This window comes from Camelus dromedarius, chromosome 12 (genome assembly GCF_036321535.1).
Source record: "Camelus dromedarius isolate mCamDro1 chromosome 12, mCamDro1.pat, whole genome shotgun sequence".
Lineage (NCBI taxonomy): Eukaryota > Metazoa > Chordata > Mammalia > Artiodactyla > Camelidae > Camelus > Camelus dromedarius.
Genome location: NC_087447.1, coordinates 52,620,559 through 52,642,845, shown reverse-complemented (window position 1 = coordinate 52,642,845; position 22,287 = coordinate 52,620,559). Strand labels below are relative to the sequence as shown.

The 22,287-nt window shown below is 46.2% G+C and overlaps 1 protein-coding gene across 1 annotated transcript in view; it reads left to right on the top strand.

Annotated features, from left to right (window-relative positions):
- The window catches only part of TENM4 (teneurin transmembrane protein 4), a 2,614,938-nt gene that overhangs the window by 2,087,674 nt on the left and 504,977 nt on the right, over positions 1-22,287 (top strand). Inside the window, exon 11 of the mRNA XM_064492755.1 lies at positions 7,968-8,082. The gene's annotated coding sequence lies outside the window, so the exon portion shown is untranslated. The remainder of the gene's footprint in view (positions 1-7,967; positions 8,083-22,287) is intronic.

The following is a 22,287-nucleotide window of genomic DNA, read 5'->3' as shown; positions in this document are numbered from 1 at the left end:
GAGCTGTACACTGTCGTTTTTAATTCATTTTAATTTTATTTTTACATTTGATCCAATAGAGTCAAATGAATCTTTTGTTTAGATATCGCCTAACTAATGAAATAGGTCAGCCTTTCCTAGAGTTCTTTGAACTTCTTTGCATGGATAAGTAACTCCCGGCAACAGAGCCCAAGCTCTAAAGGATTCCCGGCTGCAGACTTGCGGCGCGGGGATCTCTGCGAGATGCTAACAAGGTGTCAGGAAAATGAGGGGCCAGACTGACCGGAGGTGTCAGCATCCTGTTCGTTCCACAAACCGGTCCTACTGTGCACCCGGTGCTGTGCTGGGTGCCAAGGGGTAAAGGAGACAGAGGCACTTCCTGTGCTTCAGTTTAGAGACCGGTGGGAACGTAATTGTGGACACTTGAGATGGAATAACAGCAGGTACCTTTATGTTTCCTCCTCACCCCACCTAACTGCAGGAGGATTTGCACCATGCCCTCCCCTCCTCAGTGGCTTCCTGAACTTTCCTGGCACCTGCAGGGCTGCTACCCATGCTCCTGGACCCAGGGGGCCCTCTCCTGGGCTCTTCCCATGGTCGCCCTGGGCCCCCTCCTCTCCCTGTTGCCTGGAAGGCACGCTATGCCCGGCAGCACTGTGAGACTTTCTTCTGTCCCCTTCGTGGATGAGAAGGCTGCAGGAGGAAGCATCTGCCGTCCTCTGATATGCACTGTCTCCTTTCCACCTCCCACGCCCCGGAGAGAACAACTCGGGCTCTCCAGGAAAACCCACTCCCAGGGCTCGGTCTCTCCTGCCGTGTCCTTCCCCGTCCACCAGGCTCCTCCACTTGCCTGGGGGACTCCCAGCCTCAGCTGTTTCACTCCCCTGGCATTTGAGTACATTAGAATTAACACATCATATAATAGTAAGTTGTAACATTTACTAGATTTTTAATGTGTGTGAGGGTAAGGAAAACAAAAAAGGCCTTTAATCTCACTGTCCAGATAACTCCTGTTAAGTTAAAAAAAAAAAATAGACGAGCACGGTCAGAAAGTGTAATGCACAGAAAGATAGAACAAAGCACACAACTCATCTCAGGTTCCCAGCTGCCCCTCTCCAAAGGTGACTACTGTATACGAGTTTGTTGTTATCCTTTCAGGAAAGAAACACGTAGACCCACATTTTATTTACGCCCCAGAGGTTTTTCTCTGCACCGTTCTGCACCTCGTACTTTTCCCTTGACGACACATCTAGATGTTCCAGTTTCAGTCCCTACAGGACTAACTCAGCCTTGTTAATCACTGCATATTCTTCCATTGTGTCAATGTCCTGTGTACAGTTAACCTCATCTTCTGTCATTGGACACTTAAGTATTTCTAGATTTTTGCTATTCCAAATAACTTCTCAGTGAATTCCTTATATGCCTGTCTTGACATATCTGGGGAGATGCATGTAACTGGAGAGTAAGTTCCCAGTAAGAGAACTGACCGGCTAAGAGGTGTGTAGCTAAATGTTGAAGGATGTTGCCAAGGTGTCCCACAAAACATTCCACAATAGTATGTGAGAACGTCCCTTCTTGAGGGGCAGACATGGGAAATTATCAAGCTTTTCCCATTTTTGTCAGCCTGCTTGGGGAAAAAGTGGCATTTCATTGTTGTTTTGATCTGCATTTCTCTAATTATCAGTACAGCCAAACATCTTTTCATATGTTTGTTAGCTCTTTGTATTTGTTCTTCTCTGAATAGACTGTTCCTATCCTTTGTCTATTTTTTTTCTACTGGACCAGAAATAATTTTTAAACTATTTTGTGAAATCAAAAGCAGGATCCAGATCTCCAGCTTTTTAAATTTTATCATTGATTTTGTTTCCGTTTCTTTTGAGATGGCAAATCTCAGGGAGGGATGTGGATCTAAAGACATTCATCCGTTGCCACTTGAACAGGGACCCTCTGTAGCCTCTCAGAAGGGTCTGCCTATTCCCACCCCAAGGCAGTTAATTATTTAGCCTCCCAGCGGTTCAGAAGGGGAGCTCCACCAGTCACCCCGTGCTACCGCAGCTGCTAAGTACCACGCTCTAAGACACGGATCAGCTGTGGGCGTCCGTGCTGCCCATGCAGATGAGGCCTTCGTCAACTGCCTATTGTGAACCTCTGGAGGTCACATCCTTGACACCATCTGCTGGACCACGAAGACCGTCAGCACACCAGGAGCCTGACAGGCTGTGGTTATCTTCCACTCCAGGGCAGTTTCTTTTTTCCCCTGGCATGAAGAGGACTCATTTCCTGGGCAAGCTCTTTGTGCAGCAAACACCTCATAAAAGGAAAATGAGCTTCTTTGGGTACATTGATGAGTTTGTCCTGGCCTTAAGGTGGTCAGGCCCTGAGTGGGTGTTTTTGGCTCCCGTACGTGGAATGTTATTCATATGTCTGTTCATTTATCCATTTGTCCATGCAAACACATGTTGAGAAGTAGTTTGGTAGAGAAGCTAAGAGTTGGGGCTGTACAGACAGAGTAGACTTCAGCGCTTGAACCTGCTCTTGTGTGACACAGGGCAAGTTGCGTTACTTCTCGATTCTTGGAGCCTTTGTGTTTCCTTAACTGTAAAAAGGTGCTACAATGCCTACAACCGAGTTGCGAAGTCTTTTGAGATGTTATATGTATTAGGCAACTGTTGCCACCATCATGTTGCATGGACAAGCCACTGGACAATTCGGGGGCTAAAAACGATCATCTATTCCCGCTCTCGGGGCGAGGGGTCAGTTGGGCGTCAGCTGAACTAACCTTGGTTCAGCTGGGTTTGACCCCAATTTGTAGATTGGATCCACATCTGCTCTCTGAGTCTCTCATTGCCCTTGGACTAGCAGGATAGCTGGGGCACATTCTTCCCTCCACGTTTAATGGGAGGTCCTGGAAAGTTTAGAGCAAAGGGCATGAGGTGAGGGGTGAAGAATGAGGAGCAGTAATGCAGTCTCGGACTCGCTAGAGTTCACAGTGCTTAGTGGTTGCCCTCGTTTTCTGTTCTGACATGCTAGAGAACAGAGCCCCAGTCTTCCCAGGGATGATTGCCAAGTCTTACATTTCTTTTAATCCATGGACTCTTCTTATTTCTTAATTCTTCAGTTTGCCAGAGATTTGTCCCTTTGAAAGAACTACAAGAAACTAACACTTGGAATTTTTTAAATTTTGTTCTTTGCTTTCACTATTCCATAGTTTCATGTCTGTCATTCATCAGTTTTGGAACATTCTCTTCTCTTATCACTTCAAATAATTCCTCTCCCCCAGTGTCTCCTTTTGAAATTTCCATTAGATGTGTGTTGGATTTTCCAATTCTCCCCTCCTTTGTTTGAACAGATCTGTCATATTTTCCGTCTATCTCCCTGTGCTACACTACAGGGAATTTCCTCAGACCTATCTGAGTTCTCGATATCTCTCTTGACCTGTACTTAATCAGGTGTTTTATTCAGCCTGTGAATTTTAGTCATGATGACTGTGGGGTTATTTTTTTTCATTTCACAAGTTTTATTTCGTTCTTTTTCACACCTGCCTTTATTTTTTCATAGTGTTTTGTTCTTTTTCAAAAATACATATTTTATTTATTTTTGTTTTTGTCTTTGCTTTGGGGGAGGTAATTAGGTTTATTTATTTACTTGTTTTTTCAAGAAATCAATAATCTAAGTTACAAAAAATAAATAGTTCATTTGCGTCCTTTTTTTTTAGATTCCACATATAAGTGATATCATATGGCATTTTTCTTTCTTTTTCTGGCTTACTTCATTTACAAAGACGATCTCCAGGTCTATCCATGCTGCTGCAAATGGTATTATTTTATTATTTTTTATGGCTCAGTAGTATTCCATTGTATATTATTACAAAGTCTACAAATGACGAATGCTGGAGAGGGTGTGGAGATAAAGGAACCCTTCTACACTGTTGGTGGGAATGTAACTTGGTGCAGCCACTACGGACAACAGTATGGAGGTTCCTTAAAACACTGGAAATAGACTTACTATATAATCTAGCAATCCCACTCCTGGACATATACCCGGAGAAAAAATATAATTCAAAAAAATACATGCACCCCAATGTTCATAGCAGCAGTATTTACAATAGCCAAGATGTGGAAACAACCTAAATGTCCATCAACAGATGACTGGATAAAGAAGATGTGGTATATTTATACTTATTTATTTTAATAGAGGTGCTGGGGATTGAACCTAGGACTTTGTGCATGCTAAGCATGCACTTTACCACTGAGCTATACCCTCCCTGCTCTGTCTTGGTCTTTTAATGTGACTGTTATCCTTTCATTTATCTTTTTAGCCACTAAAATACATTCATCATCTCTCAGATTATTTAGTATTTCAGGGGTGGTAAGCCTCCTTTATTGTGCCCGCTGATGAAGTCTTTTCTTGGGTGATTTGTGAATTTCTTGGTAAGCTCGTCTTCAGGTGATGTTTTGTTCTTGTTCTTGTCTTATTTTTTCCAATGGGATTTTCTTGCACTCAAGGTCATGGAAGTGCCCTTACGGAGTCGATAGAGCTATTCTGTACTGGATTTAACCAAGCACCACAGAGGTTCCACTGGCCCTGGGCCAGTTTTTACATTAATTTCTTGGTTTAGGATTTTAGTAACCCATAGGTGGTGCAGATTTAGATTTCATACTTGCGTGTGCCACAGGCCTGAGTTTTTTCTATATCCTGGGGTCATTATATATAGATAGATATAATCTCCAAAGCCCTGAGCAAAACTAAGCTTCTTGGCCTGCGCTATACAGCTCGATGGGCAGAGATCTCGTACTTGGATGGAGGAGACTCCTCCAAGTTCCTGACCTTATGCAGGGGTTTCAGGGCCTCTGCTGTAACCCCCTGCCTCATGTGGGCCTCAGTGTACAGGTCCACATCTTTTTCCCCCCACGTGGATGTTCAAACCTCAGCTTTCAGCTGTTAAAATTTATGCTTGTGTCTAATAGACCACAGCTACAATGCTCTGGTTAAATGTTCCTTTTTTTTCCCCCCATTTTATTTTGTTCTGCATTTCTGTATAGCTCTGGTAGGAGGGGAGATCCCGTAAATTCTGGCTACCGTATTGCCAGAACCAGAAGTCCAACACTTACAGCTTGTCAAAAACCACCACTGGGTCCTTATATTTTTAAACTTCTTCCCAGGATATAGCCCAAAGAAATGCATGCTCGTTAAATAATTGAACAACCAGACACCGACTACATTTTAAAAGCGATTGAGAATTAAAGCTTTTGCCTAGCAAGTTGTTGTCTAGACTTGCTTTCTATTGACTGCTGTAATAATTAGAGTTTCAATTATTCATTTTCAATTAGAAGCATGGCATAATGATCAGAAATGTCATTAAGAAACTGAATTGCGTCTGATGTTGAATTGATAGAAGGTGATTTTTCCTACGACCACTCCTTTCTGTAACGCCTAGAAACCAGCCACCCTCAATTAGAAGGGCGAAAGTTACGGCAGGACTTCTGAAAGATGCAAAAAAGGAGTGTAGGACCGGAGGGTGCTGGGCTCAGGGCCTGGGAATGTGTGGCTCTATTCTCCATTCAGGACAAATGTCTCCAATCTAATTGCTCCCAGGTGCAGGACTGTAAGCCCCCAGATTTGTGTGTTCAAATCCTAGCTCTGCCACTTCCTACCTTGTACCCTCGGCTCCAACAAAAACAATGTCCCTGTAGCCAGAGAAGAGGCTTCAGTGGGCTGAGCCAACACCGTTGATGTGTCTGCCCTGTGCCTGGCGCCCTGCTTAGCCTGGACAGGGATTATCTCATTGGCCTCATAACTGACTTTCTGGGTATCTTCTCAGATGAAACTTTGTACAGAGCACAGACAGGCAGAGTGCTGGGACTTACCAATGTGTAGAAAGTGTTTCTGTAGTGAACGAATGATGCCACAACCACTGCTCACAATAACTGGTGATTACTATTAGGTATCAGTTCCTGGAATCGTCACCTTACATCCATTTTCTAATTGAATCTTCAAAACCACCTCCTCTCTTAGATATGGGAAACAAGCTTAAAGGACTCAGGCCAGTTGCACAGCAACAGAGTGATGGATCTGGACTTGAAACCCAGATCTCTGGTTTTAGATGACCAGCTGATTTACACTGTGTATAGAGAAAGTAAAGAAGGTGAAGAAGTATTTCTGAGGTCAATCGAGTGTGTGAATGTTATGATAGGTTTGGGTGCCTCAGAGACTGTTTTGTATCATTCTCGTTTCTCAGAAGAGTTTCAGATGGCTGAGTTTGCTGAGTAGATAAATTTGAAATAGGACCCAGTACTGTACCTGGCATAGATTTGAGGCTTGATAAATATGAATAAGTCAATCAATTTATTAAGGATTTTATTACTGGCTGAGGATTATATCGTTACTTCTTTTAAAAGGTGGACTAGAAGCATGGTAGAAAATGCTTGGACTAGGTTTGGAACTAGAAGGACCCACGTCCAAATCTTGCTTAGGGTGTTTATTAGTTCTGTACCTATGGGCAGGTGGATTCATCTATTTGTGCCTCAGTTTCCTCATCTGTAAAATGGGGATAATCTTAATATCTACAAGGTCCTTGTGAGGCACATGTAGTGCACATGTGCTAGTCCCTGCAGATAGTAAGTACTCAATTATAAACTACATTCTCAACTGTAAGCACTCAAACAAATGGCATTGTTAATAATTGTCAGTGGGTGCTACTAAGGTGGTTGTTCATGATGCTGAATAAAATTGGTGACGAGCAAATCATTACTGAAGAACAGGTGAGAACACCTGGATCCCACAGGTAGCCTCCTCAGAAAGTTGGAATTCAAAGGGCATTACTCCTCTTTCTCAGCCTTCTGGAAACCCTGTAACCAGCTTCTGCTGTCACAGAGAGTGGCCGGGGGGAAGTAACACATCAAAAGGAAGTGGGTGGAGGAGAGGGAATTTGTCTTCCCACAAAAGGAACAAAAACAGCCCATTATTCAAAGTCTCTGCTGAAAGGGGAAAAAAAAATTCTCTGCAGAGAAAGTTGACCATATTCAGCGGAAGATGCTTTAGTTTCCATGGCAATTAATGGTGTTAAGTGCACTTCATAACTCAGAGGTCTCTGGTGAAGACGGAGAAGAAGGGAGAAAGGTGTGTGTGGTTTTTTAAAAATAGTATTCGAAGATTTTTTTTTTTCTGAAAATCCTTTTATCGCCTCGATCAGGCAGGAGTTTTATTTTTGAATACTTGGAAAGATGTGCAAAATGACTTTAGGGATGGAATTATAGGTACAGTTGAGACACCCAAAACAGGTTCTCCCCAGAGCGTGGCAGACACTTCTGGAAGAACCTCCAGTACATTTACTCCTTGTGCCACCAGGATGTCCGTCTCTGGTCCTGGTGCGAATTCTGGCCGCGAACGGAGGGGTTTGCACGTTCACATGCCCAGAACTGTGCGAACTCTCAGGAAGGTCTGCAGGACTGCTGTTCTAACCCCTGAGTCATCGAGGCCATTCAGGAAACACTCAGTTAACAGGTGTTTATTTATGAAATGCCTACTGTGTGCTGCATACCTCGTTGGGGGCTTGGCAGTGGTAGCCCACCTGATTCTGAGGTGGAGTGATAGTATCTCACTTCGGAGGGGTCTAGGTCTCTGAGAAGCCTGGTGAAGTTCCACCAGGTCACTGTCGAGGTGCACGAGAGCCATGGAATCTCAGGCTCGTGTGCCAGCAAGGCGGAAGACTTGGCCTGTGCCTTCTCAGAGGGCCGGAATTGGAGCCCTCAGGGCGGACGGAGCTTCTGTGTCCTCTTGTGAAGACCTGGCCAAATGCACGGGCCTCTCTGCAGTCGTCCTTTTCTTCGCGGGAGGAAGAAACACGCTTTCTGTGCATGAACCTGAGGGTTTGGGTCTGAAATTACATAAAGCCTTTACCCCTTCCCCTGCTCTCAAATTCTTGCTTGAATTTCAGGTCTCCTGTTCTGGTAACTGGATCCTTTCCTTTGTCTCTTTTTATTTTTAAGGGCTGTGTGCGCTGTGTTTTTCACGTGTCATCTGATTTCACCTTCTCAACAAGACCACAACACCAATTCTGCCATTGTCTCTGATTTTCACACAAAGAAACTGAGGCACAGAGAGGTAAAGCGGCTTTCCCTAAGTCCCCCAGCCTGTGCGCAGGGGAGCCAGGGTTCACAGACTTCCCTTCTGCCTCCACGGAGGGCACCCAGCTGGGACTCAGCATGAAGGAACAGGTTTGGTGCCGGTGAAGGCCCTGTTTACGTTCGCCCACCGGCCCACTTGCTAGTTTGGATTTTGTTAGTGCAGCCTGGGCTTACTTCCTCCTTCAGATGTGGAGACTGAGGACGTTTGTAGCGTCAGTCAGCCAGTCAGACACGCGGGGTCACAGGACTCCTGCTGCACTGGGGGACCACCTCATGCAGGGCGGGTTCTGCCAGCCCAAAGATTCAGTGCCGTAGGAAAGAGATCACGGCCATGAACAGCTGGCATACAAGGAGATGGTCTTCTGTGCTCAGAGGCAAAGATAATGGGCCATGCAATTGAGAGCCCTTCTACCTGGAGAAATCAAGGAAGGCTTTCTGGAGGAGATGACCTCCAAGGCCTTCCTTTCTCAAGCTACCTCTACTCTTAGTGAGTAGGCCCACCATTAAAGAAGGCTTTTTCCTCAGGCAGCCTCTCTGGGGTCTGCCTTCCTTCATCCCAGAAGTCTCTGGTTATTTAAGAAAGGCCCAGGGCCAAGAGTTCACCCCTTGCTCTGAGTCTTCTCTGTCTTCCCTTTCCTTCACCTCCACCGTGAGGCTGCTGCAGATACAGGCTTGTGAAAGAAAAGACTGTTTGTTTTATAACAAGAGCTTAAAGTGATTCATTTCACATTCCCCAAGGACTTTAGTAAAGTTTGGACTGAGTCATAATATATATTTTTTTATTAAACTCCAAGACCCAACAAGCAGGAAGCTCTGTTCGACAACACAGTATAACTGATGTACTCCAAAGTGGGCTTTTTTTTTTTTTTTTTTTTTTAAGTGAGTGAGTCTTCAAGCTGCTCCAGAAACTCTCTGGCTTCTGTCACTGCTTGATTCTGGAGGGTGATTACAAGGCCTTTGGAGACTCATCATACCAATCCCAACACACACACACACCCTGTCCCTTCTAATGCCACAGCCAAACGCTGAGGGTCTCAGGACACGAGCAGCTCCTCTTTGCAGTCCCAATTCCAGACGCCCCAAGAACCAGGATCTGTGGTGTTCTCTAGAACACAGAAAGGCCCCCAAAGCAGCATTTGAGCAGGCTGAGAACTGCTCCCCTATCCCCCGGTAGAGCTGTAACATTAGGCAGGATTCTCAGAAGGTAATACCCAGACCCGCAGCAGCAGCAGCACCTGGGACCCAGCTCTCTGGTCTCATCCCAGACCGACTGAGTCACAGACTCCAGAGGTAAGGCCCAGCAGCTTGCATTTTAAGGGGCTCTCTGGGTGATCTGATGCTTACTAAAGTTTGAGAACCACCATGAGAGGCCCTTGCTACTCCAAGTGTGGTCCCTGGACCAGCAGTGTCAGCATCACTTGGGAGCTTGTTGGAAATGCAGGCTCTCGGGCCTCTCCACAGCAGAATCAGCTTTTTAACAAGACCCCCAGTGGAATCTCATCCATATGAATGTCTGAGAAGCGTGACTGCGGTAGGACACCCTTGGACCCGGCCTCAGCTGGTCCTGTGTTGAATTCTCACTCTGCCTCTTCCCAGCTGTGTGATTGTGGCGGGACACATGACGTCTTCCAGCCTCCGTGTCCTGATCAGTAAAAGTAGAAGTTGTGGCTCTCCTGGCTGCCACAGTGTTTATGAGAATGCACCTCCCACAGCCCCAGTTCCCCAGGAGGCACTCAGAACCTTTCTTCCTACTTCTCCTGGTGAGCGCATAACCTCCTGCCCTGCTGACACCTGCCCTCCCTGGATGCCAGTGGCTCTGTTCTTGCAGCCCTCCCTCCTCTTGTGTTTCTGTTTTTCTCATGATTAAATATCCCCCATGGCTTTTGGCTGGAGCTCTCTGATTCTGCTCGTGGAAAGACTCACATGGTTTCCCCTTTGAAATGTTTTGTTTTTTTCTTTAAATTCAGCACTGACCTCAAATCAGGGCATGACCAATGACCTCTATAGTACAAATCAGAAAGAAGATTTCTCTGGTGCTCTCCAAAACAGACCCCAAAACACTGTGTGAGGATGCTTTTGAGTACTCCGATTAGACTTGTGCAGCAAAGTCCTCTCACACACATGGTGGTGATTCTTAAGGAGGGAGAAAACAGGATACCTTGAGTCTGATAAATGGCTGAGAAGTGCTAAAAATGACCTGAGAATCAGTAATGCCTCCCCCATCCCTGCCTCCTACTGTGTCGTGGTGCCTTGCTGGGAACACAGGCACACAGAGCCCTCTCAGTGCCCCAGATGAAAGGCCATGAAGCCAGACACAAGGGGAGGGGACAAGGGGGATGCAAGTCCACTGACCCTTCCTGGGGCCACCAAAGGGGACTCAGAGGAGTTAAAGCCCTCCCCAGACGCCATGCCCCAGACAAATGGCGACATCCCTTCCCAGGGTGTAGGGTTTAAAAAATGCACCAGACAGAGCTGCCTGCATGCACGGAGGGGCCCTCACATACTGCCAGAGGAGCGGATATTGGGACCGCTGGTCAGAAAAGCAGTTTGGCAGTAAGGTTCAAGAGCCCCTAGTCTATGTCCTTTGACCCAGGAATTCTACTTCTGGGAATCCGTCCTAAGAAAACAATGTGAAATGCAGACCAGAATTTATACACATGGGTGTTCCCTGCAGTTTTATTTATAAGAGTGAAAAACTGGAAACCACTAAAAGCTCCACTTTGGGGAATTGACCAGGTAAATTAGGGTTCATTCATAGAATGGAATATTTTGTAGCTATTAAAAATGATATTTAGAGGGGGAGGGTACAGCTCAGTGGTAGAATGCATGCTTAGCATGCACGAGGTCCTAGGTTCAATCCCAGTACCTCCATTAAAAAAAAGAAAGAAAGAAAAACGATGTTTACAGAGATTTTAACGACATACGGAAATGCTTATGGTATACCGTGGAGTTCAAAAGGCAGAATATAAAGTCACACGCAGTGTGATCTCAGCCATGTAAAACAATTAGAGAAAAATCACAGGAAGGAAACACACACACAAAACCCTTAACAGTGGTTGTCCCTGGGTAGTGACACTTTAGATGATTTTCTTGCCTTTTCTTTCCACCTTTCTGGGGTTTTTCTACATTTGGAAATGATTGCTCGTCAGCTTTGGGAAATGTATTTGTTTAAGCCTCACAGCCGATAAAGAGAAAAATCACTGTTAGAGTTTGAGGTCTGGTGAGGGCCAAGGACAGCTGTTTTTCCCTCCTGCCTAGATACTGTCTTTGGAATCAGAAAAAAAAATTAAATAAACATTATTTACCCAATTAAAATCCAATCAAAATAAATAAATAAAGCATCTGAGGAAAGGCTCTGCTCCCCAAAGTAGCAATTGCCTGTTTCCAGCTTATCATTTTGGGGGGATCTTATAAAACCAACCACTGTGAAATTGACTTCTAACTGATCTTAATTGAGATGGGGCCCAAATGCAGGGTTCAGAAATGAAATTCGGGAGGGCTGCCCCTTGAGCTAGGCCGTTGATGGTACCCTGCAAATCGCAGGTCACAGATGAGCTGGAGAGGATTATTTTTTTGTGTATATATGTATATATGTGTATATATATATATAATTGAAGTATAGTCAGTTTACAATGTTGTGTCAATTACTGGTGTACAGCACAATGCTTTAGTCATGCATGAATAAGCCTATATTTGTTTTCATATTCCTTTTTACCATAAGTTAGTACAAGATATTGACTATAGTTCCCTGTGCTATGTAGTATAACTTGTTTATCTATTATATATATAGTAGTTATATATGCAAATCTCAAACTCCCAACTTATCCCTTCCCACCTCCTTCCCCCCAATAACCATAAGTTTGTTTTCTATGTTTATGAGTCTGTTTCTGTTTTGTAAATAAGCTCATTTTAGATTCCACAAGTGATATCATTTGGTATTTTTCTTTCTCTTTCTGGCTTACTTCACTTAGAATGACAATTTCCATGTCCATCATGTTGCTGTAAATGTCATTATTTTATTTTCTATGGCTGAGTAGTATTCCATTGTATAAATATACCTCAGTTTCTTTATCCTGTCATCTGTCAATGGACATTTAGGTTGTTTCCATGTCTTGGCTATTGTAAATACTGGTGCTATGAACATTGGGGTGCGTATATCTTTTTTACAGTGCCAAGTTTCATCCATGCCTTTCATGAATGACTCCAGGGTCCCACCACCCACTGGCTGTTTGTTTGTTTTTAACTAGCTCAGGACTGAGTGGGGGTTGATGTTAGACTACCTGGGCCTGCAAGGATTCTTAGAAGGCTCGTTCTATCCTCAAACCTGCCAACATCCCCCTGCCCCACCACACACACACTCATGTTTACTCAGCCCACCTGAGCATCTGTCCCTCTACAGAGTGTATGTAACATTTAGCGATGGTCTGCAGTGAGCAGGCACCGTGCTAAGCCTCTAGCAGGCATCAGCTTGTTAAATCCCCACAACCACCCTGGGAGAAGTCTTATCAATTGTAAAAACCTCAATTAAGCAATCTTCCTTCTGTCTGCTGGGGAAGCTTGAATGATTTCAGGGGTGAGCCTGGTCTCCACTGCAATCTTCTCCAACTTTGAAGGGACCAGTTCTCTTCATGTTAAAAGCAAACAGTCCATGCCTTGACCCACAGGGTGCAGGATAACCAAGCCCTCCCTCATCACCCCAAGTCTCCCTGGCCAGCCTTTCCCTGCTTGCCACCTTGGTGCCTGGCCCTCTCTCCCTGTCCTCTTCCGTTTGGGTGCCCCCAGAAGCCCTCTTCCAGGAGCTCACCATCAGATTCATTCACTGCTTTGTTGAAACCCAGAAGGCCTCACCTGTCAGGTCCCAACAGGCTCATTATGGCATTTTTCTAGACAAAAGAGTTCTCTCTCAAAGATACATTCTGACTTTTTTTCAGACCAGGCAGCTTCCCCTGTGGCCAGCATTTTAAAATAACTTTGTGTGTCCTTGCAATTCTTACTGCCCTGTACACTGCAAAATAGATACAGCACTGGAAAACATTGACTATTAAAAAGAGGAGAACTAATACATGAGAAAGGAAATAAAGCAACATGGGATTTAAAATGGTAACAATACAATGCACTGTTGCACTCTAACAAGTTTGCAAATCTCCCTAAGACAGGCTGTTTTCTGGGCAAGTATAAGCTACTCAAACTGACTCAAGAAAAAGTAGAGAAACTTAAAGAACAAAGATTCTATGCAAAGAGGACCTTGAGAAAAACTTTAATGAAATGATTTTTCGAAGTCCCCACGTTAAGATGATTCTGTGCTGAAACTCTCCAAGTATCAAGGTACAAATGCTCAAATGAGTCCCACGCTTGCATAGTGGATAAGCTTTGGGATCAGAGTCCTGAGCTTAAATCCTTGTTTACCACTGACTAGCTGTGCGATCATGGATGAGTTAAAATCTCTGAAATTCAGTTTCCATAGGAATTCAGCAAAGGAGGTGGCCATGGTAATACTGAGTGGTCCAGGTGAGCTTTCTAGAGGAGCTGACCTGTGATGGATTTGATTTGCCAGCAGTGGTTACCAGGAGCCTTGCACATCCTTGCTCAGACCCCATACAATTAAGGGATGGTCTTGTAACTTGCCTGGCCAAAGTTAGGGTAGAATCCATGTCATGAAAGGGCTAAAGATTCACAAGTCCTATTATTATTACTTCTTGGATATCTGCAGCAGGACTTCCAACACTACTAGTGAAGATTCAGATTAAGCTCTTCCTGTGTCTGGGCAGGATGCTAACTCCACACGCAGGCCCTCTGAATCCTCCAAACAACTGTCGATGCTGTTATTGCCCCCCTTTTAAAGATGAGGAAACCAAGACAAAGAGCTTTACCCAAGGTCACACTATTAAATAACAGAGCTGAACTGGAACTCAGGCTGTCCAGCTCCCGAGCACTTAACCATCACAGTTTTCTGCCTCCATCAGTGCCTTGCACTGTAAGGCCTTTGGCAGGTGATGGCATGATGTCACATACCTCTGCTCATTTGGTCACTGCAACAATCAGATATTCTCACCTTTACAAAGGAGGAAACGGCTGGAGAGCTCCGAAGTGACTGTCCAAGGTCGTTCTGCTAAAGAGTGACAGGATCTAAAACTAAGGCCTCCCTGTGGATTTTGGAGTCCCTGTCACCTGGGGATACAGGGTCATGCTAAGATATCCCTGCCCCGAAGCAACTCGCAGTCCACTTATGGAACACAGCATGTGAGCACAACTCCTGTGACAGCAGCTCACAGTGAAGGACTTGCTCCACCTCTTCTCTGCACCCATCAAGCCCACCACCCTCTAGATGCCCTCCCAACCCCTGCATCCCATGGGAAATTCTCATCTGCATGAAGTCCTGTAGCCCTGATGCTCCTCAGCAGCCCCTGGTGCTGCCAGTTGCACATCCTATGCTCATGCCCTAACCTGTTTGGGCTCACACAGGTCTAGTATTGCCTTTCTGGCAACGAGAGTAAGAGTCATTATGAAATGGGGGTAGCGACACCACCCTCCTGAAATAGTCATCACGGTGTCAATACGTGGGATGGCACCTTAGTTCTGAGCGTTGCCCTTCCTGTCTTTAGACCTGAGCACCCACTGCCTCAGTTTCCTCATCCCTAGGAGCAGGATGATGATGCCAGCACACAGGGCTAGGGGGAGGGTGAAATATGCAAAGCACTCAGCAGAGCGCCCCACGTGTGGTGAGTGCTGAGCCAGTGTCATGATGGGTGTAATTGTTGAGATTATTATTTTTAAGTGACTGTTACTCCCTTTGCCCTTCTGGAGCGCAGGGACACGTGTCTCACATTGCTCTGCGATGCTCGGTCTTTATCAATGCACCATTATAACAGAGTTCATGAATGCCAGTTGTCTTGGATCCAATGCCTCCAGGTCTCTTCCACCTCCTAAGTGGGTCCCACACTCTGATTGACCTCCCTGAGCCTCAGTTTTTGCATCTGTAAAATGAGGATGATAACATCTGCCTTACAGGGGACTTGGGAGGATTAATGAGCTGATGTATTTTGAAAGCGTCTGACCCAGAATGTGCAGCAGCACATATGACTTCCTTTCCCTTCGCTGGTTGTGTTTTTCATGGAAAGGAGCCAAGTTTTTCAAGAGAAAGCAGACATACTGCAGAGTTTCTGTTGTGTTTTTTTTTAGTAGGACATAGGACATTGCATGGCTGGTCTGATGAGAAACTGTTAACTGAGCACCTACTATGAGTGCAGGGCTATGCAGAGATATGGAGAAAATCTAAATGCACGCCTGCCCAGAGGGTCCTGTGGTGTTTTGTCCATGGCTCAGTGGAATTAGATTCTGGTGCAACCAGAGCTGTCTCTGCAGACAGTACTTATCTGAGCGCACCTAATTTGGGGGGTCCTATTTCCTTGAGTCCCTAAGTCAAGGGCAGTTTTCAAGGAAATGTTTATTTTCAAGTAGATAGAGGAATACAATCCAGACAGCACTCCCAAACTGTTAGCTGCATATTAATCTGCAGGGACTAATATCAAAACATAATTAGTATAGCAGTGCTCCCAGCTTAATTGAAAATGCTGCATATACGGGCAGTTAATGAGAAATGCAAGGTCTGATGATTCAGAACTGCTGAGATTTAGCGGTTTAGTGGGTGTAGCAAGGAAGTGTTGGATTTATTTCCCTTTGCTATTCTCTTCGTACATCTGGACAGGAAAGGGTCTGAAAGGAGTTACTAACAGTATGTATGGTTAGAGAACTTTGATTATCTGGAAGTCCCTCAGCTACTTGGAACACAGCAGAGAGCCAGCCAGGCAGGAAGCGGGAAAAAAGCCTCTGCGGGCGACAAAACACATTTCAATTTGTCTGTGCACCGCAGTCTTTTCACTTTTCTGATAAGAAATCTTTGCAACCCACGTCACGACCTGTTTGTTTTTTCTTCCTTTACACCAGATTTTAATAAACGAAGTGATCTGATTGCCCAGGCATTAGCAGAAGAGCAACAATGCATCCTTGCAGTAGTGGGCGGGGCCTCAGGAGATGCCTGTCTGTCCACCCCCTCCTGTGTTCAGTCCTGCAGTCAGTAGAGATCTCAAAGGCACGAAGTGTGTTTTGGCCCCAGGGGAGATAAAGATGCAGGAGAGTCCCTGCTTATAAGGAGCTTTCAGTTTGGGGGAGGACAGATAATGTCTCAGTCAAGATTCTTAATTTTAGACAACCAAATCTACTCTGGCTAGTTTAAACAGAAAAGGATTTAAAACAGGATGTTAGGTGGCTTGCAAACTTTCCAGGAATGCCAGGGAGCAAGCTTGGATGCCATGGATCCAGAGAAGTACAGAGGCCTGCTGGACTGGAGTCTCCCTTATCCCCACCCCTTGGGACTCAAAAGTCTAGGAACTAGACAGTAAAACCTACATGCAGCTGTCCTGATAAGTTGCCACCTTGGCTGCTGTGCTTCTGGGAAGCCCTGATTCACTTGAGCACAGCCACCACCACCCGCACCAGTTTCTGCCCTCTAAGATCCTGGGGGTGCGTTTGCTTGGTACAACCTGTGTGTAGATGCAAGGGAGTCTGTGTGTTGTTCCCAGTTATCTAGCCTCTGCAGAACAGAAAGCACACTGGACGGGGTGTTGGGAGAACCTGTCTGTGGTATCTGCTGAGAGGGGGCCAGACAGCTACAGCCCAGCTAGCCTGCTCCTGTTGGAGAGTTTCCGAGAGCTAGCTCACTGACAGGGTGATGACAAGCAGAGCATGGTCAGTGAGCCCCGCAGGTGGATACCAAGTGTCACCTGAGTACTGACGGTCAAGGAGGATACCCCAGCATGAGAAAGAGTGAGCACAGACACTTCAAAGGTACAAAACACCAGGGCTATTTCATTTAGAAGCAAATTATCCTACAGAGGTAGTTGTCAGGAGGGGTGTCAGAAATTGGTAATTAGTAGAAATAAAAAATCAGTAATAGTAATAAGCCCCACACCCAGAGAGATGAGCAGGACCCCCATCCCAGGTCTCAACCCAACATCTCTTGCTTCTCCTCTACCGCAAGGCCACCCTGCCCTTTGAAATTGAATTAGATGCTCATCAGGGAAACTTCCAGCAGAATTTTCAGTCTTCTCCTCTTAGTATAACAAGGCTCTGTGGCTTCTCTGACCCCAGTGCCGGATATTTGTCTCTGGAAATCTGAATGCTTCAGCAGGTATTACCTTCTTGCCTGGCCAGTCCTCTGGGCCAGTGCCCCGCATCCAGGAATAAATGCCCACCGTGGGGCTCCATCCGCCAGGATACAGGAAAGGCTTTATGGGTGTGCTGTTTCTTTTCCTAAAGGAAGCACAAGCACTGGGAAATAAAGTTGCCTCCATTCCCACGTAGCAATTATGTGCACAATTACATTTCCAGCAGGTGTCACTTCAAAGGGTGAAACCCATTAAGTATTCAAATGAGAAAGTGGAAAGGAGCCCCCAAGAAGGCCTGGGAAGGCTGCCGAGGTGGAGGAAGTGGACGCGGACATTTCCTGAGCGTTTGCCACTTGGGGCTCACTTTCCCGTAAGTGATCTCATCCCAGCCTGGGGACAGCCTTCAGTGCAGAGTTTAACAAGCCCCATTTGAACCAGTGAAGCAACTGAGCTCGGAGCCCTGCAGTGAATTGCCCAAGGTCACTCAGCCAGGAAGGACGAGCCGACACTGGTGCACATGCCTGTCCCGGGGATGGCGCGTGCGTAGCCATCAGTTTCATGTACGCCGCGGAGGGCCAGACCTCTCGTAGGTTTTTCTGTAGCTTTCAGGGAGCCCAGTGTAAAGCAAGCATCCGGTAAGGTCTTACCAGGCTTCTTTATGGCAGTTTTCTCCCCATTGCTCAAATGATGCATGAAGTAACCGGAGGGAAAGAATATCAAAGGGAAGAAAGTGCCAGGCATGTGCAGGCTTATTTAAATTGACATTTACAGTCGAAAATGGAATTATCACCCTCCTTTTATAGATGAGGAATCTGAGGCTCAGAGAAGTGGAGGGAATCACCTGAGGCTGGTTGGGTCGCAGTGGGTAGCTAGGACTGGGATCCAGCCTGCCTGACTCCTGAGTCTAGGCTGCGTTCCTTGCATTCAGCGACCAGCCTCCCTTGGAGTCCATCACACTGTGGAGGTGACCACATACTCCTGTTGGGAATGCCATGTGGACGGTGAATTCAAGGCTCTCAGACTCTTCCATGAGCCTTTCTGAAAGAGCCCTTTCCTTCCTGCTCATTGGAAGCTCCCCGGATGCTGTGCAGAGTCAGAAGAGCCTTCTGATTGCTCTTATCACGTAAACTGTCTTTGTGCCGTCTTAACCAAGGCCTGCCCACGGAGAGGGCCCGCGGAGGCAGGGAAAGAATATGTATTGGAGCTCTGCCAGTGCACAGGCCTCCTTCCTTGCTGATAAAACTGGGCTCACCATCTCTTTCCCCCCCGCTCACCACCCCTCTTCTCCATATGAATTGTTACAGCCAGGTCCCTATCTTGCCTACATGCATCACGCTCTGCTCCATCTGGATCCAGGGGTCAGCCTCCCTGACCATCTCACTCAACCTTTCCTCTCCATGAGCTTACTGGGGTCTCTCAAGTCCCTCTACCAAAATCACTTGAATCCTCTGCATCCTTCCCTTCCCTCTGCCTCTGCCTTAATCTAGACCATTGCACTAGCCTCTCCAGTGGTCTTTTTCTTATCTCTTTCCACTCCCGTCTTTCATACGGTTACAGGCAAGCTCTGTAAAACATTCATTTTATCCATCCAACCTTCCGTCCATCCAATAACTAGTTGCTATGTGTCAGCCGTTATGCTTGGCTCAGGATGCAGCATTAGATAAGAAGTGGTCCAGTCTCTGGTGGGGAGAAAGAAATTAGTAAATCCCAGTGCAGGTGAAGGGAACATAAAGGAGTGATGTCTGGCTCAGGTGACAGCCTCCGCTGAGGCTTCCGGAGCTGACATGGAAACAGAATTTTTAAGGCAAGGGTAGGTAAAGGGAAGACAAGCCAGGGAGAGTGACTGTGCACTTACAAAGGTTTGGCACTGCCTTGCACCTTTGGCGAACTACAAATAGCTGGCAAGGTTAAAGAGAACAGTAGTTGCTGGAAAGGCAGAAACCGAATCATGAAGTGCCTTGTTCTGTGAGTCTGGAATTCATTCTGTTGGCAGTGCGACTCGGTATATGGTTTTAAATAAGGGAGCAGCGTGGACGGAAAGCTCTCAATCGCCCACTCTCCACACCTCACTTGGTCCTCCCGGCAAGCTTTTTTCCAGGCTCCGACCTCCAGCCAAAGCGCTGATTAGGCTCCTGTTCTGGCTGGCTGAGGTTCTGCCTGAAGGACACTTGTAGTCTCCCAGACACTGCTTGTCCGTAAGAGTCCCCAGTCACACTCAGAGAAATTCCTTTTCATTCTCTCTCCATTCCCGACACAATGTGTCATGAATTTAGCGCACTTCTCTGGGCCCGTGGCTGTCGCGTGTGTGGAGAGCGGATTGTTGGGGGGTGCACTCAGTATGCCTCCCTATGTCTGCTTATCACTTCAGAGAGTTTAGCAGGAGCAGATAATATACAGGCCAGCTGCCACCTCCTGCTTCTCTGGTCATCTGTCAGAGAAATGGAAAACCCAATCACTGTCATTGCTGAGTGCAGATGGGGTCCACAAGTACATCCCTGGTTTAGGAACAAGAAAGCAGATGGGCTCAGAGGATGGACCACCCGCCTCCCACCACCCCTGGTCCCCACTCAGGGCTCTGTGCCTGAGAACCTGCCTGGCTTACAGTCCTGGCCCCACCTGGCCCTCTCTCCTAACCTCCTGAAGTGGTCCCCTCACCAGCCTCTCTTCAGAGCCCCTTACACACTCCTGCCTCTTCAGGAAGCATGAAGAACTGGATTGCAGGCCTTGGCTACGTTCCTTTGGGCGAGTAACTTCACCTCTCTAGGTTTGGGTTTCCACATTTAAAGCTCGGGGCTCAAGCTCCCTGCCTGGCTTAAGTTTCAGAGCTGAGTGAATCAAAAGTGTTAACATATGTGAATAAGCTTTGTTATTGTCACAAACTGCCCTGGGAGAGGTATCATTATCCCTGTTTTACAGATCAGGAAATGGGAAGCTCAGAGAGGTCAAACAACTTGCCCCGGGTCACACAGTGGAGGCCCTGAAGTAAGATTCCCGCAGCCAGGGGTCATGGCCCTTTGTTCATCCAGAGTGCCTGACCTTGTGGCTGGTGTATAGGAGGTTCTAAATAAGAACATTTAATAAGTGGCTCCAGAGCGTTGTGAGGAAAAAAAAGAATGTTACTAATTTAGGTATAATGGCACCTGATTTTTTTGCTCCAATTTGTATTTTTTTGATTACTAGAGAAATGGGACATTTTTTCCATGTATGTATTCACTTAGGATACTTCATGTATAACACGCCCGTGTCTGTTCCCAATTTTTCATTGGTGTCCTTTAATTTGTTCCCACATCAGTTTGCGCCAGATCTTTTTTGAATGGACATTAACCCTCTTCTGTCTGCCATGCTACAGATATTTTTCCAGCCTGCTGTCCTTTTCATTTTATTTTCTTTCCTTTTTTATTGTGTAGCATTGGGAAGTAAAATTAATTTCCGTTCATGTTAACCTGTGTAATCAGCACGCTAAAACCCCAACCAAGGTTTGGAAGTGGGTTTCCCCAGGCAACACGTAGCTCTTCTCCACCCCAGTGGGTCTAGTGGGCTGAAAGGAGCATCAAAGACAGACTCAGAAGTTCAGCCCTAAGCCTAAGACCTCTTGATAAGGAGCCAGAGGACAGATCTTCTGTGCCATAAACTTGCGATTGGCTTATGTGTATGTTTTACTGTAAACACTTGATTTTGATCTTTGGCAAAAGGCCCAGCAGCTTGTTTATAAAGTTTAACCTGGTAGAGGGGAGGGCACAGCTCAGCGGTAGAGCTCATGCTTAGCATGCACGAGGTCCTAGGTTCAATCCCCAGTACCTCCATTAAGTAAGCAAACAAACAAACCTAATTACCTCCCTCCCCCCAATAATAATAAAATAAATAAAATTTTAAAATGAATTAATTAAGTTTAACCTGGTAGCACTCATCCCCCCACACGCTGCCTGTCTACCTGATGGGTGATGGGGGGGCCCAAGGGCTCCTGCAACGTCATGGGCTCTGAAAATATGACCCCTGGGCTCTTTGTTTGTGATGGCAGCAAAAGTGCTTTAGATTGGGTCTTACAGATTGTGAAGTGCCTTCCTACCCATTTTTCAATCAGTCCTCCCCAAAACACTCTCGTAGTCATATAGGTAGTATTATTTCCATTATCTGCTGAGGGAAAGGAGGCTCAGAGAGGTTGTCCATGCCCCCATGCTAGTGTCCGGCAGAGGTTCCTTAGGTGTCAGGGCTCCTGTTGTCTCTGACTTGCCAAGTTAGCTCCTAGGGATGGTCCCACTATCCAGTAATGAAGCAAGGGCCGTGTTCAGGGCCAGAAATCCAGCTCTAGAAAGAGAAGGGCCTCACCTTTGCTTAGAAGCTCTTAGAGTCTAAACTTCTGGAGAAGATCTTGCATAATACACTGTCTGTCCCTTCCAGCCACATGGAGATGGTACTCCAGAGAGTGTGGGTGAGGTCCTGAAAGAAGGAGCGGCAGCTGGTGATCATCAGTGTGTCCGGAAATGGCCTTCAAGGCATGGCTTAGGCACAAGGCTTCCCTTGTTCAGTCAGGTCTGGTCATTCCCCTGAAATTTCATAGTCCACCTGAAGAAACAGAGACATACCCAAACAACTACAGAAAGTGCATGCAAAACTCCAGCAACGTCATTCATTTGTTCAGCAAATATTAACTGTGTTAAGTACTGTCCCAATATAGTGGTAAACACAACAGTCCGTCATCACGAAGCTCATATTCTGGCAGGGGAGGTAAACAACAAATAAGTTAATAAGCACGTGGCATGTCAGATGCTGGGTACTGTGGGGGAAAAGTAGGGAAGGGGCTGGGAGTGCTGGAGGCTGTCATGATTCTAAGTGGGGTGATCAGGAAAGGTATGGACACAGTAGCACAAGAGAAGAAGGTGGTTCATTCTGTTTGGAGTGGTGGATCAGAGAAGGCCCCACAGAATGCTTTTTTCTGTGCTAAGCCCTGACTTCTAAGTGAGGGTTTCCAGATAGCCCAGGGGAGGGATGCATTTTTGGCAGCGGAAACAGCAAATGCC